The following is a 14,357-nucleotide window of genomic DNA, read 5'->3' as shown; positions in this document are numbered from 1 at the left end:
GGTATGCCTGTGTTAGAATGATTGTAAGTACTACTTCGTACACCTCTCACCCATTTCACTTATCAACTGAATATATTTCCCCCAACTTGGAGGGAGAGAAAAAAATGCCAATCTCCAAACTAGGCTTCAAATGTTTATTAGTGCCTTATGATTTATAATATACTTTCACATATATCTCATTTAACGATAGGTAATGACTACTTTTTATACACCAGGGAACAAAATTAGATGCTATGGAATTAAAACTGTGTGAAAAAGTATAATTTAGGCCTAAAACTTTTAATGTAGCACTCAGTAGATTCGTATGGAGTAATGGAAAGAACACAAGACTTATCAAGAGAAAACCAAAGACAAGTTCAAGTTCCCACTCTACTTTTTCTTTTATTGAACAATAGTGGATTTACAATGTTATGTTAATTTCTACTGTACAGCAAAGTGATTCAGTTATATATATTTATTCTCATATTCTGTTCCATTATGATCTACCACAGGATACTGAATAGAGTTACCCCCACCCTCTACTTTTTAACATCTAATGATCTTGGGCAAGTGGCCTCTCTGACACTCAGTTTGCTGTACCAGAAAATGATGATGATACCTGGCAGTGTAGTGAGAGTCTAATGACACATGCATGTGAAAGAGGTTTATAAACTGAACTTTGTAAATAAAGCAATGAAAGTATTTCTACTAGTAGCATCTGGTCTAACCCTGCTCCATGCTACTACTAATTTGCTAACTTGAGTTATGCTGATTTAAGTGATGCTAACTTGATCTTAGGCTAATAGTTTAATGCCCCTTAATTCCCTCTTCTGGGCTTTCCAGGTGGCTCAGTAGTAAAGAAGCTGCCTGCCAATGCAGAGGATGCAGGTTCGATCTTGGGTTGGGAAGATGCCCTGGAGAAGGAAATGGCAACCCACTCCAGTATTTTCGCCTGGATAATCCCATGGACATACATGGATATAATTGTGTACATGTGGGGACTTTCTATAGAAAAGGTGTACAGGTACATTACATATTCTAATGTATTATCTCTAGATTATAAGATAAAGTCAAGCATGTATCTGCTGATACTTTTTAAATTGACCTGTCTTTATACTTAGAAATGTCTCTTAAAAGTAGGCTTCCCTGGTGGCTCAGATGGTAAAGAATCTGCCTGCAGTACAGGAGACCTCTGTTTGATCCCTGGGTCAGGAAGATCCCCTGGAAAAGGAAATGGCAAACCACTCCAGTATTCTTGCCTGGAGAATTCCATGGACAGAGAAGCCTGGTAGGCTATAGTCCATGGGGACGCAAAGAGTCAGATACAACTGAGCGACGCTCACTCACTTGCTCCAAAGTCATCCAGTTGCCAATCTAGAGACAGAGATGGCTAAGGTATTGTTACAAGATTTGTCCAGGAGAGTCCCAGGTGTCTTGGTATAATTATGATTAGTACGTTCTTTTACTCTCAACACTGTCCCTTTTTGGAGAGAGAGATATATATTCACTTATGTAAGTTTCGGAGAAGGCAATGGCACCCCACTCCAGTACACTTGCCTGGAAAATCCCATGGATGGAGGAGCCTGGTAGGCTGCAGTCCATGGGGTCGCTAGGAGTCGGACACGACTGAGCGACTTCACTTTCACCTTTCACATTCATGCATTGGAGAAGGAAATGGCAACCCACTCCAGTGTTCTTGCCTGGAGAATCCCAGGGACGGGGGAGCCTGGTGGGCTGCCATCTATGGGGTCACACAGAGTCGAACACGACTGAAGTGACTTAGCAGATGTAAAAGTTTGACAGGAGGAAAAGCCACTTTCTAATGAATGGAAGGTCTTAATGGAAATAGTATGCTTCTTGACAGTGATGTGCCAGCTTGGTGGAACATTTTGTAGGGGGGGTTGAGTAAATATTTACTCATCTGGGTAGGAATGATGGCCAGATGACCTTAGATTGCTTGTTCAATGTTGAGATTCTAGTAGCCTGCATGATACCAGGAATTTAGATACTTTAAATTTGAACAGAAAAACAAAATTCCTCTAACTCTACATTTTATTTCCTACCTACATTTCCTCCCTCAGTGACCTCATTCATTCCCACGGGTTTGTTTTGGTTTGTTTTTTAAAATTATTTATTTTTGGTTGCACTGGGTCTTCTTTGCTGTGCTGGGACTACTCATTGTTGTGGTGGGCAGGCTTGTCATTGGGGTGGCTTCTCTTGTTGGGGAACACAGGCTCTAGGGCACACTGGCTTCAGTAGTTGTGGTGCATATGGGCTTAGTTGCTCCACAGCATGTAGAATCTTCCCGGACCAGGGATCGAACCCATGTCCCCTACACTGGCAGGTGGATTCTTATCCACTGTACCACCAGGGAAGGCCCTCGTGTGTTTAAATATCATCCATATTGCAGCAACGTGTACAGACCTAGAGACTATCATACTAAGTAAAATAAGTCAGAGAATGATAAATACATGATATTGCTTATAGATGGAATCTTAAAAAAAGGATACAAATGAACTTATTTATGAAACAGAAACAGAGTGCCAGATATAGAAAACAAACTTATGGTTACCAGGGGGGAAAGAGAGAAAGAGGGATAAACTGGGAGACTGGGAGTGACACACACACGCCACTAAATATAAAATAGATAGGAGCTACTGTATAGCACAGGGGACTCTATTCAACACTCCGTAATGACCTTACAGGAACAGAATCTTAAAAAGTGTGGATATATGTCCATGTATAACTGATTCACTTTGCTGTACAGCAGAAACTAGCACAACATTATAAACCAACTACACTTCAAATTAAAAAAAAAAAATAGTATCACCCATATACTGATGACTCCCAATTTATATACCCAGGCTTGACTTTTCTCCTGGGACGCATCCTTCATTACCTTTTCTTTTCCAAATCTAATGTATTAGTTAAGTCCTGGCAACTCTACCTCTAAAATATGCCCAGAATCTGTCTATTTCTGTCTCCACTGGTCCTAACCACCACCAACAGCCTTTGCATTAATTGTTGGCTGTCCCGCTCCCAGCCACAATCTGTTATCTACAAAGTAGAGTGAAATAGATCAAGTCACTCTGTCACTTAAAACCCTTCATTATATGCTTCCATCACACTTAGGGGGGAAAAAAGAATCTAGGCCCTTTCCAGCCTACAAGATGCTCTGAAGTTCAGTTCAGTTCAGTCGCTCAGTCGTGTCTAACTCTTTTTGACCCCATGGACTGCAGCATGCTGGGCCTCCCTGTCCAATACCAACTCCCAGAGCTTGTGTCAAACTCGTGTCCATTGAGTCAGTGATGCCATCCAACCATCTCATCCTCTGTCGTCCCCTTCTCCTCCCATCTTTAACTTTTTCCAGCATTAGGATCTTTTCCAGTGAGTCAGTTCTTCGAATCAGGTGGTGAAAGTTATTGGAGTTTCAGCTTCAGCATCAGTCCTTCCAATGAATATTCAGGACTGATTTCCTTTAGGATGGACTGGCTGGATCTCCTTGCTGTCCAAGGGACTCTCAAGAGTCTTCTCCAACTCCACAGTTCAAAAGCATCAATTCTTTGGTAGTCAGCTTTCTTTATAGTCCAATTAGTAGCTCTGAAGTTCCTAATTCAAATATTTACTATTTGACCTACTGCTGACCTTGAGCCTCATTAAAAGAGGTTGGGAGCAGACAAGTGAGCATATAACTGCTCTGTGTTGAAATCAAATGTTATTCAAGAATAGAGGCCTGGCATGGCCAAGTTTTGTTTTGTTTTTTTCCAAGAGAAATTGCAAGTCAAGATCATTTTTGTTTTTAGTGAAATCTCAAAAACAGCATGTGAGCTAAATATGATCCAGGGGACCCCCACTTTGTGAACTACTTTCTAACTTCATGTGCTTCATGCTCCCCTTTTATTCTCTGTGTCCCTGGGCTCAGCAGCTAACCTTCTCTTCCCCAAACATGCCATTTCAGGACCTGCGCCTGACCCTCTGCTCAGGACCTATCTGAAATAGTATGGCAGTCCTCTCATCCTTCAGTTCCCAGTCCTAATGTCCCTTTCTCAAATGATGTAAACAGCCATCCCACCCCCACCGCCTGTCATCTTATCACATCTTCCCTATGAATTCAGTAAACTTGCGTGCTCAGTCGCTTCAGTCATGTCTGACTCTTTGTGACCCTATGGACTGTAGCCTGCCAGGCTCCTCTCTCCATGGGATCCTCCAGGCAAGAATACTGGAGTGGGTTGCTATCACTATCTTAAATTAGCTTGTTTATTGATACATAAATTTTATGTCTCCTCACCGGAATGTAAACCCCACAAGGGCAGGGAGATCATCTGTCTTATTCACAACCTAAAATAATGCCAGGCACATAATAAGGCTCAATAAATATCTGTGGAGTGAATAATACCCATCAGGCAGGAAGTGGCTTGGAAAAGTGATCAAAAGAGCAAACTGACTGATGGACATCGGAACCCAAACAGAAGTCAGTTCAGTACTTAAACAAAGGGATAACAAGTCTGCTTTGGGACTTCCCTGGTGGTCTAGTGGCTAAGACTCCACGCTCCCAGTGCAGGGCACCAGGGTTTGATCCTCGGTCAGGAAACTGATCCCACAGGCTGCAACTAAGTCTGTAAGCTGGAACTGAAGATCACACGTGCCATGACCAAGACCCGGCACGGCCAAATAAATGCTTGAAAAAAAAAGAAAGAAATCTGCCTCATAGGGAATCCCCTGGTGGTCCAGTGGTTAGGACTCTGCACTCTCACTAGCGAGGGCCAGGGTTCAATCCCTGGTCAAGGAACTAAGATCCCACAAGTCACCTGGCATGGTAAAAAAAAAAACAAAAAGCAAAATCTGTCCTGCGTCTCCTTTCTCAGACATATGAAAGCCCTTATCTATACTGAGAGCAGCTCCACAAGGAATGTATACACCATAGCCCCGATAGTATAATGTGCCATCTCTGCATTTAGCAACTAAAGCAAATTCTTCCTGGCACCAAACAAGCTAAGAGGGAAGAAGGATGTCCATATGTTAGCAGGAGCGGGTGGGCAGCCCTGATGGCCTGGAGGCCTCTCAAGTGGAGAAAAGGAGGAATAAAGTGATTCGGTAGCAGAGTTAAGACCATCGTCTCCCAGCTGCTCTCAGCCCCTTCCCTGCTACCATCTCGTTTGGCTCACCCCTGTCACTTGGCAGTCAAAGCTATTTCCCAGTGAGTCTTTGCACCAAGCCATCATCCTGCATTGAAAGCACTCCCAGCCTCAAAGGAGGAACAGAATTCCATCTGGCTGCACCTCCAGTTTGCCACAGCCTTTGGTGGGCTTCAAGCACCCCTGGGGAGCCATCGGTCACCTTTAGGGGAGTTCAGTGGACCATGCTGGTTGGGTAGTGGATGGTGGTGGTTGATGCTTTTTGTGTGTGTAAGTACTGTTTGTTTGTTGTTCTGCCAAATTTGGTGATAAGAGAGTATCAAACCAGGTTGTCAGGTTATTATTAATAATAGTTACCATTCCCTAGATTCCTTCCATGTGTTTGGCATTGGGCTTAACATACACCATCTCTAACCCTCCCAACAACTCTGTAAGGTATACAGTATCTTCATCTTACAGATGGAAAACTGATGCTCAGAAGTAAAGTAATTCAACCCTGCATCATTTCCCTGGTGGCTCAGCGGTAAAAAAAAAATCCGCCTGCTAATGCCTGCCACTGCAGGAGATAACGGGTTCGATCCCTGACTCAGGAAGATCCCCTGAAGTAGGTTCTTGCTGGAAAATTCTATGGACAGAGGAACCTGGCAGGCTACAGTCCATGGGGTCGCTAAAGAGTCAGACACGACTTAGTGACTAAACGACAACAAATTATGAAATATTACCTTGTATTTACATAGTGAGAGGTTTATTTACTTAGCAATCTTCAGACCATGCTAAGTCACTTCAGTCGTGTCCCGCTCTTTGCGACCCCATGGACTCCCCATGGACCTCCAGACTCCTGTGTCCATGGGATCCTCTAGGCAAGAACACAGGAGTGGGTGGCCATTCCTTCCTCCAGGGGATCGTCCCAGTCCAGGGACTGAACCCAAGTCTCTTATGTCTGCATTGGCAGGTTACCATTAGCACCGCCTGGGAAGCCCACTTTTCTTCCAGTCTCAACACCCCCTGGAGAAAACAACTATTTTCACCTCCATTTTAAATGTCTAATTGTTTGTCTAAGGTAACTCAGCAAGTTAATTGCTAAAGTGAGTGTAGGTGTAACTTGATTCCCAGTCCAGTGTTCTCTATTTAATAATAAAATGTGGGAAATGGGAGAGGATACCTGCAAATAGCAAGTTCAGATTTGGAAAGTTTACAGTCAAGGTTAAGGGAACCTGGTGCTGTTCAGAGACCTTGGTTGGGCTGGGAAGCCAAAATTTTTTTTGCTTTTTTTGCTTTTTTTGCTTTGCAGGCTCTTTGCTGCAGAGCATGGGCTTAGTTGCCCCGCAGCACGTGGGATCTTGGTTGCCTGACCAGGGATTGAATCCAAGTCCCCTTTAACCACTGGACCACCAGGGAAGTCTGGGGAAGTCCAATATTTTGAAGTTTGTTGTCACATTCTCTCCACATCGCCCTGCCTCACCTGCCTCCCCTTTCACCAGCAATAAATTGTACTCCTTAGTGGTCTCTGATCAGAGCAAGAAGGATGACTTCAGTTCCCAGACATTCCAACTGGGAGACAATAGATACACCAGGCCCGAGGTCCACTATTTTTTTTTTTTTAGGTCCACTATTTTTAAATTACTTGTAAATTATTTTTAAGTTACTTCAGCCTTACTTTCCTCAACTACAAAACACAGAGAATAACAGTTTCTATCTTCTGGGATTATGGAGAAGATTAATTGGGCTAAACGCATGTCAATGTTTTTAGTACCTACACGCAAATAATGTTAGTTGAATAAATAATCAAAGACATGGCTCTTGGACTTGCCTTGTGGTCCAGTGGTTAAGAATCTGCCTGCCAATGCCGGGTAAACAGATTTGATCCCTGGTTTGGGAAGACTCCAGATGCCACGGAGCAACTAAGCCCAGGCAATGCAACTTCTGAAGCCCACGCCTCAAGCCCGAGCTCCACAACAAGAGAAGCTACCGCAATGAGAAGCCCGAGCACCACAAGGACAGAGTAGCCCCCGCGTACCACAGCTAGAGAAAGTCCAGTTGCAGCAACAAAGACCCACCACAGCCAAAAATACATAAAATAATAATAAAATTTTTAAAGTAAATAAATTTAAGACATGGCCCTTACCATCAAGAAAACTGCAACCTGGCTGTATTGTAAACAGTGTAAGAAATCCAGCAGTTACATGTGGAATCTAGAAAAAATGGTACAAATGAACTCGTTTGCAAAACAGAAATAGAGTCACAGATTAAAAAATAAACTTACAGTTACCAGGGGGGAAGCAGGAGGAGAGAGAAATTGGGACATCGGTATTGACATATACACCCTACTATATACGAAATAGATAACCAGTAATGACCTACTGTATAGCACAGGAAACTCTTCTCAGTACTCTGTAATGACCTATATAAGAAAAGAATCCAAAAAAAGATTAAATACATGTATAACTGATTCACTGTTGTACAGTAGACACTAGCACAACATTATAAATCAATTATACTTAAAAAAATTAAAAAAAAAAAAGAAAGATATCTGGCAGGACTTTGATCAAAAGTCTAGGGTCAGATCACTCCCACTCACTAGTTATGTGCATGCGTGCATGCTAAGTCGCTGCACTCGTGTCTGACTCTGTGTCTCTGTGCGACCCTATGGACTGGAACCCTCCAAGTTCCTCTGTCCATGGGATTCTCTAGGCAAGAATACTGGAGTGGGTTGCTATTTCCTTCTCCACATTAGTTATGTGGTATCTATTAATACCTAGTCAGTTTTCTCCCCCAGCCTTCCTTTTACTCTTTCTGGGTACTGGGCTTTACTGTCTGAGTCTGAGTACTCCCTGAGGACAGTCTCGCCTTTATTATTGTGATACTGTGATTTATAATAAGATTTATTATAAGATTTATAATAAGAAATATGCATGCTGGCCTTCATCACCATTTCTGGCACAGAGTTCCTAAAACCCTTGGAATTTCAAGTGATTAGAGAGAAGAGCGACAATGGTGTCCTTTGTTTTATATATATATATATAAGTCCCTTTCAACCACACCTGAGTTTATATTAATGAGGCCCTCAAGAATGGATTGGAAAAGAATGCACTGGAAAAAATTTGAGCAAACTCTGGGAGATAGTGAAGGACAGGGAAGCCTGGCACACCGTAGTCCATGGGGTTGCAGAGTCAGACACAACTCAGTGACTGAACAACAAGAATAGATGCTGTTTACATGGGAAGCCGACCCTGATTAGAGGGTTAGAATTTTCAGTCTTGCTACCTGACCTCCAGGGAGGGGAGGGGATGGGAGACTACGTTCAATCACCAATGGCCCCTGATTTAACCGATCATGCCTATATGACGAAGCCTCCATCAAAACCCAAGTATGGCATTAGACAGCTTCTGGGCTGGGGAACATAGGTGCTGGGAGGGAGGTGTTGGGAGGACTGTACGCCCAGAGAGGGCATAAAAGCTCTCCACCCCTTCCTACATACTTCGCCCTGTGCATCTCTTTTGTCTGGCTCTTCCTAAGCTACATCCTTTCACAATAAACTGGGAATCTAGTAAGTAATTTGCTTTCCTGAGTTCTGTCAGCTGCCCTAGCAAATTAATCGAACCCCAAGGATGTGGTCTTGGGAAATTCTGATCTATAGACAGTCAGAAGCACAGGTAACAATCTGGATTTGTGATTGGCATCGACATGGTGGGAGGGGGCAGTCTCAGGTAACTGAGCCCTTAAATGTGAGGCCTGACTCTAGCTCCAGGTAGAGAGCACCAGAACTGAATTAAGTTACAGAACACTGGGAATTCCCTGGCAGTCCAGTGGTTAGGATGCTGGGCTTCACTGCAGAGGGCATGCATTCAGGTTTGACCCCTGGTCGGAGAAGTAGAATCGCGCATGTTTTGGGACTTAGCCATGTTTTGGGACTTAGCCAAATACAAAAAACAAACAAAAACAATAAACTTCAGAACACTGAACTGGTGTCACAGGATTGCTTGACATTTGGAAAACGCACACGTGTGGTGTCAGAGTTAAGTAGTACTCAGAGAGTACTGTGTATAAAGTAAGTGTAAACAATAGAGGTTTTTCCTTTACAATCTTACAAGGCAAGACTGAAGGCAGGAGAGAGAAAGCACAGTGGGCTGCTTGCTCAGAAGGCTTCGGTAGGAGAGCTCGGGGGGAACCTTCCAGAAAAGAAGAGAAGAGGGCCTGGGGCTCTCCTGGTATAAAGGAAATGACACAAGGAATAAGAGAGGAAGGAACCCAGACTTCCACCTCTGCTGCACATCAGCCCCGGAAAACCAGCGGTCATCAGTGCTCATCGACCAGCCCACAGTCCAGCGGAGGAGAACTGACTTCCCAAATAGTCTCTCTTGGTAAAATCAATTTTCCCCTTGAAAATTGTTAATTTACCTCTTAAAAAACATAACCTCCGTGACTTCATACTAGAAAACCCAACCAAAAGTTCAAGGAGGGTAGTAGTAACTTTGAGTCTTCCTTGTTCTGTATCTGTGACCCCAGTCCCACCTAGAAGCACTGACTCTGTGCAATGGATCAACTTCCACCAAAGGCACCCTTGACTCCTCTCAGCTGTCTGGCTTCAACCTGGCAGCTGCACCACAAAGACGTTCAAAGGAAAGGCGGGGGCGGGCGGGCGGGGAGGTGAGGGGGGAAACCCTCTGGTTAAGAACCAACCTCCAGACACTTCCCTGGTGGCCCAGTGGTTAAGACTCTATGCTTCCACTGCAGGGGCACAGGTTTGAGTCCTCCCTCATCAGGGAACTAAGATCCTGAGTGCCCCGCAGTGTGGCCAAAAAAAATAAAATGAAATAACCTCCACAGTCTTTACTGAGAATGAAGAGCCATGGGCCGCTATGAATTATTACATCTTTCTACAGCTGTTCCCTTTTAAATATTTATCCTGGCAAACACCACCACCGTTTTTTACAACTTATTTTAATTGTGTGACTATTAAGCAAACCAAACCGTAAAATCAGCTCTCAGTGCTGAGATTTATGTGATTCATAGACCAGAGCTTATTAAAAAGGGAATCCACAGAGTGCAAACTAGCTTCACGAGTCCCCCCACGCTGTCTCTAGGCAGGTGTGAAGCCTTTTCCCTATTACTGCCTATGGCTTCCAAGCTTCCACAGTGGGTGGCATAAAAAAGAACACAGTCTACACAGTTCCCTGACTTTTTTTTTTTTTTTTTCCTCCTTTTGAACAATCCTGATGGGTGAAAACCGGAGGTCAGGGATGCTACAGTCTTAAAGGGGATGGGCAGAAGCTCTAAGAGACTCTCAAACAGGATCACTCCCCTGGAAGATTTAGGATCAAGGTCTCAGGGAAGGACTTAAGCATGGCATTTTGAATCACCAGCAAGCATCCTGCATATCGGGGGTTCCCATGGGGCTCAGAGGTGAAGAATCCACCCGCAATGCAGGAGATGTAGGTTTGATCCCTGGGTCGAGAAGATTCCCTGGAGGAGGGCACAGCAACCCACCCCAGTATTCTTGCCCGGGAAATCCCAGGGAGAGAGGAGCCTGGCGGGCTCCAGTCCATGGGGTCGCAAAGTCAGACTTGACTTAGCAACCAAACAACAACAACAATCCTACATATTTGCTACCAAGGTCCTTCTTCTTCTTTTTTTCTTTGACATGCTGCATAGCTTGCAGGATCTTAGTTCCCCCACCAGGTATTGAACCCACGCCCTCAGCAGTGAAGGTGGAGTCCTAATCACTGGACCTCCAGGGAATTCCCCCAAAGTCCTTCTTGATTTGGATCATGGAACTGCTTTGAGACTCCAGTAGAAGTTCTCCCTCCAAAAATGCACTACGCACAAATATTTATATAAAACTGCAAGGGGTTCAAGGACACCCCTGAGCCTATCCACAGATCTCATATGGGTCCACGAGCCTAGGTTATTACTGCTTTCACTGTTACCACCCAAGCTGCCCCCATTTCTCCCTTTCACGGTCATCAACTAACTCATTTTCCAGTTTCTTGACACAGCAGGCAGAGTGACAGCAATGTTGTTAAAACCTCATCAGATCATGTTACTTCCCTGCTCAATGTTACCCACTAGTTTCCCATTTCACCTGTAATAAAACAGCTTCTTTACTGGCGCAGAGGTTAAAGCATCTGCCTGCAATGTGGGATACCTGGGCTAGATCCCTGGGTCAGGAAGATCCCCTGGAGAAGGAAAGGGCAACCCACTCCAGTATTCTTGCCTGGAGAACCCCATGGTCAGAAGAGCTTGGTGGGCTACAGTCCACGGGTCGCAAAGAGTCGGACATGACTGAGCGACTTCACTTTACAGTGGTTTACAGGCCAGGGTCTGTCTTCAGATCTCCTGCTGATCTCATCTCCAGTACTTCTCAGCCTCAACTCTTGCTGCTCTAGACACACCCATCTCCCTGTGATCTCTCAAAAGGACAGGCACAAGCTGGCCCTGGGCCTTTACTTGCTACTCCCTCTCCGCCTGGCTCCCTCCTTCATTCCTTCCGGTGTAGCCATCTGTCACTTCGTTGGCAAAGCTTTCCAGATTAAAACTCTGCAGTGCCATGAATGTATCCAGGCTGGGGAGTCAGGGGGAATGTACATCTTCTGAAATACCTCCAAGCACCAAACAGGTTGCTGTATCTGAAACACTGTATTTGAAACTGCGACCTACAGGAACTCCCTGGCAGTCTAGTGGTTAGGACTCTGTGCTTTTATTGCTGAGGGCCTTAGTTTGATCTCTGAGGCCCTAAGGTTGGAGAATGAAAATACCACAAGCCATACTTCCCTGGTGGTCCAGTGGTTAAGAATCTGCCTACCAATACAGGAGACACGAGTGCAATCCCTGGTCTGGGAAGATTCCATATCCTGTGGGGTAACTAAACCCATGGGCCACAACTACTGAGCCCACCCTCTAAAGCCTGTGCTCTGCAGTAAGAGAAGCCACCCCAGTGAGAAGCCCCCACTGTCCACAGTTTGAGAAAGCCCACGAGCAGCAACGAATACCCACACAGCTGGGCATATAATAACTGTTTATTAAATATAATAATGATAATTTAATAATCATTGAATAATAAAATCTTGTTGAAACTAATAATAATTTCAAAAATAAAAAGTCCCACAAGCCTATGCACTGCACAGCCAAACCCAGGAATCAAACTGGGATGTCTTGCATTGCACGCGGATGTTTTACCAGCTGAGCCACTAGGGAAGCCCAATTTACAGTATTAATAATATTGTAAATCAAAATACAATCACTTATAATATTAATGATAATTTAATAATTATTGAATAACAAAATACTGCTAAAATTATAAAAAGTCCAACAAGCCGACCCAGTGCAGCCAAAAAAAACAAGAAAAAATAATAGTAATAATAAATGTGCAATCCCTACCCTGCCCTGCCTGACACCTCCTGTCCATCTCTTCTTTCTTTTTGTTCATAACACCCATCATCGTGTCCGACTCTTGTGACCCCAGCCCGCCAGGGTACTCTGTCCACGGGATTCTCCAGGCAAGAATACTGCAGTGGGTTGCCATTTCCTTCTCCAGGGGATCTTCCTGACCCAAGAACCGAACTCAGGTCTCCAGCATCTTTCCTGCTGAGCTACAAGCGACTATGAACGTGCCTTTTCCTTACTGTTTTCTATCTATCTCCCACACTAACCAGTTAGCTCCAGGAGGGCAGAGATTTTTGTCTGCTTTGTTTCAGTGCTATATTCCAGTGTTTGGAATAGTGTCTAAGCCAGAGTAGGCGCTCAATCAATACTTGACAGACTGATGACTAACTGAATGATTAAACTCTGCAGCGCCATGAATGTATCCAGGCTGGGGAGTCGGGGGGAATGCATATTTTCTGAAATACCTCCAAGTGCCAAACAATTTGCTAGTTAATATATGTCATCTCGTTTAATTGCCACACACAATCCTAAGGGATAGTTTTATCCCCATTTCACCACGAAAACTGAGCCCCTGAGAAGTTAAAATAAATGAAAGTTATACACAGCCAGCAGTGGAACATAATTCAAACCTAAGTCTGTATGACTTCAAAGTCCCCCTATTCCCATCACACATCACCTCCTTCTCCTTGGTGGCAGCTCCCACTTCTCCAAGGTCAGGCAACTGCCAGCTTTCACACTTCATTCAACTGTATCTGGCATCTGAGTCAAAGATCATTAAAGGGTTCCTTGGAGCTCTAATCAAGCTTAATATTTATTTTTTTTAACATGCACGTATTTGTTTTTGGCTGTGCTGGGTCTATATTGCTGCCAGGGGGCTTTCCCTAGCTGCAGTGAGCGGAGGCTGCTCTCTAGTTGCAGTGCATGGGATTCGCATTGTGATGGCTTTTCCTGTTGCAGAGCATGGGCTCTAAACCTCTGCTGCTGCTGCTAAGTCGCTTCAGCCGTGTTCAACTCTTAGCGACCCCATGGACTGCAGCCCACCAGGCTCCTCCATCCATGGGATTTTCCAGGCAAGAGTACTGGAGTGGGGTGCCACTGCCTTCTCCCGGGCTCTAAAGCTCGGGCTCAGTGATTGTGTAACATGGCCTTAGTTGCCCTGAGGCATGTAGGATCTTCCTGGACCAGGGATGGAACCCATGCCTCCTGCACTGGCAGGCAGATTCTTAACCACTGGACCACCAGGGAAGTGCAAGCAGAACATTTAGAGCCTAAGTCTTTTTGCACATTTACATCCAACATGGTCAAAGATACAACATAATGAACATCCTCCTGAGGGAGGTTTATTACTCTCAGACTCATTCACTCACAGGTTTCCTTCATGTACTCATAAATACTGGCACAGTACCTACCATGCACCAGCTACTGTTCTAGTCACTGAGGATAAAAAAGATGCATAAGGTACTGATGTCACAAGTTTGTGTAGTCTGGGTCGTGTTCTGTTGGATAGCACCACAGAAGTGGTGCTGGGGCCACTTGTAATTTGTTTTTGGCCACCTCATGACATCTTAGTTCCCCAGCTAGGGATCCAACCTGTGCCCCCTGCATTGGAAGTGTGTAGTCTTAACCACTGGACCGACACAGAAGTCCCCCTCTCTTGCAGTTTTATATTCTCTCCTCACTGCATTTTCAAAAAACTAAACCGTTAAAATTAATGTGAATAATATACTTATTGAACCTAACATATCGAAAATATGAACACACAATTAACAATGTATCTTACAGTCTTTTTTTGATAATACGTCTTCAAAAATTACTGTGTTTTACACTTAACAGCACATCTTGATTTGGATTTTTTTTTTT

This window comes from Bos taurus, chromosome 19, assembly GCF_002263795.3.
Source record: "Bos taurus isolate L1 Dominette 01449 registration number 42190680 breed Hereford chromosome 19, ARS-UCD2.0, whole genome shotgun sequence".
Classification (NCBI taxonomy): domain Eukaryota; kingdom Metazoa; phylum Chordata; class Mammalia; order Artiodactyla; family Bovidae; genus Bos; species Bos taurus.
Note: the sequence above shows the minus strand (reverse complement) of the source record.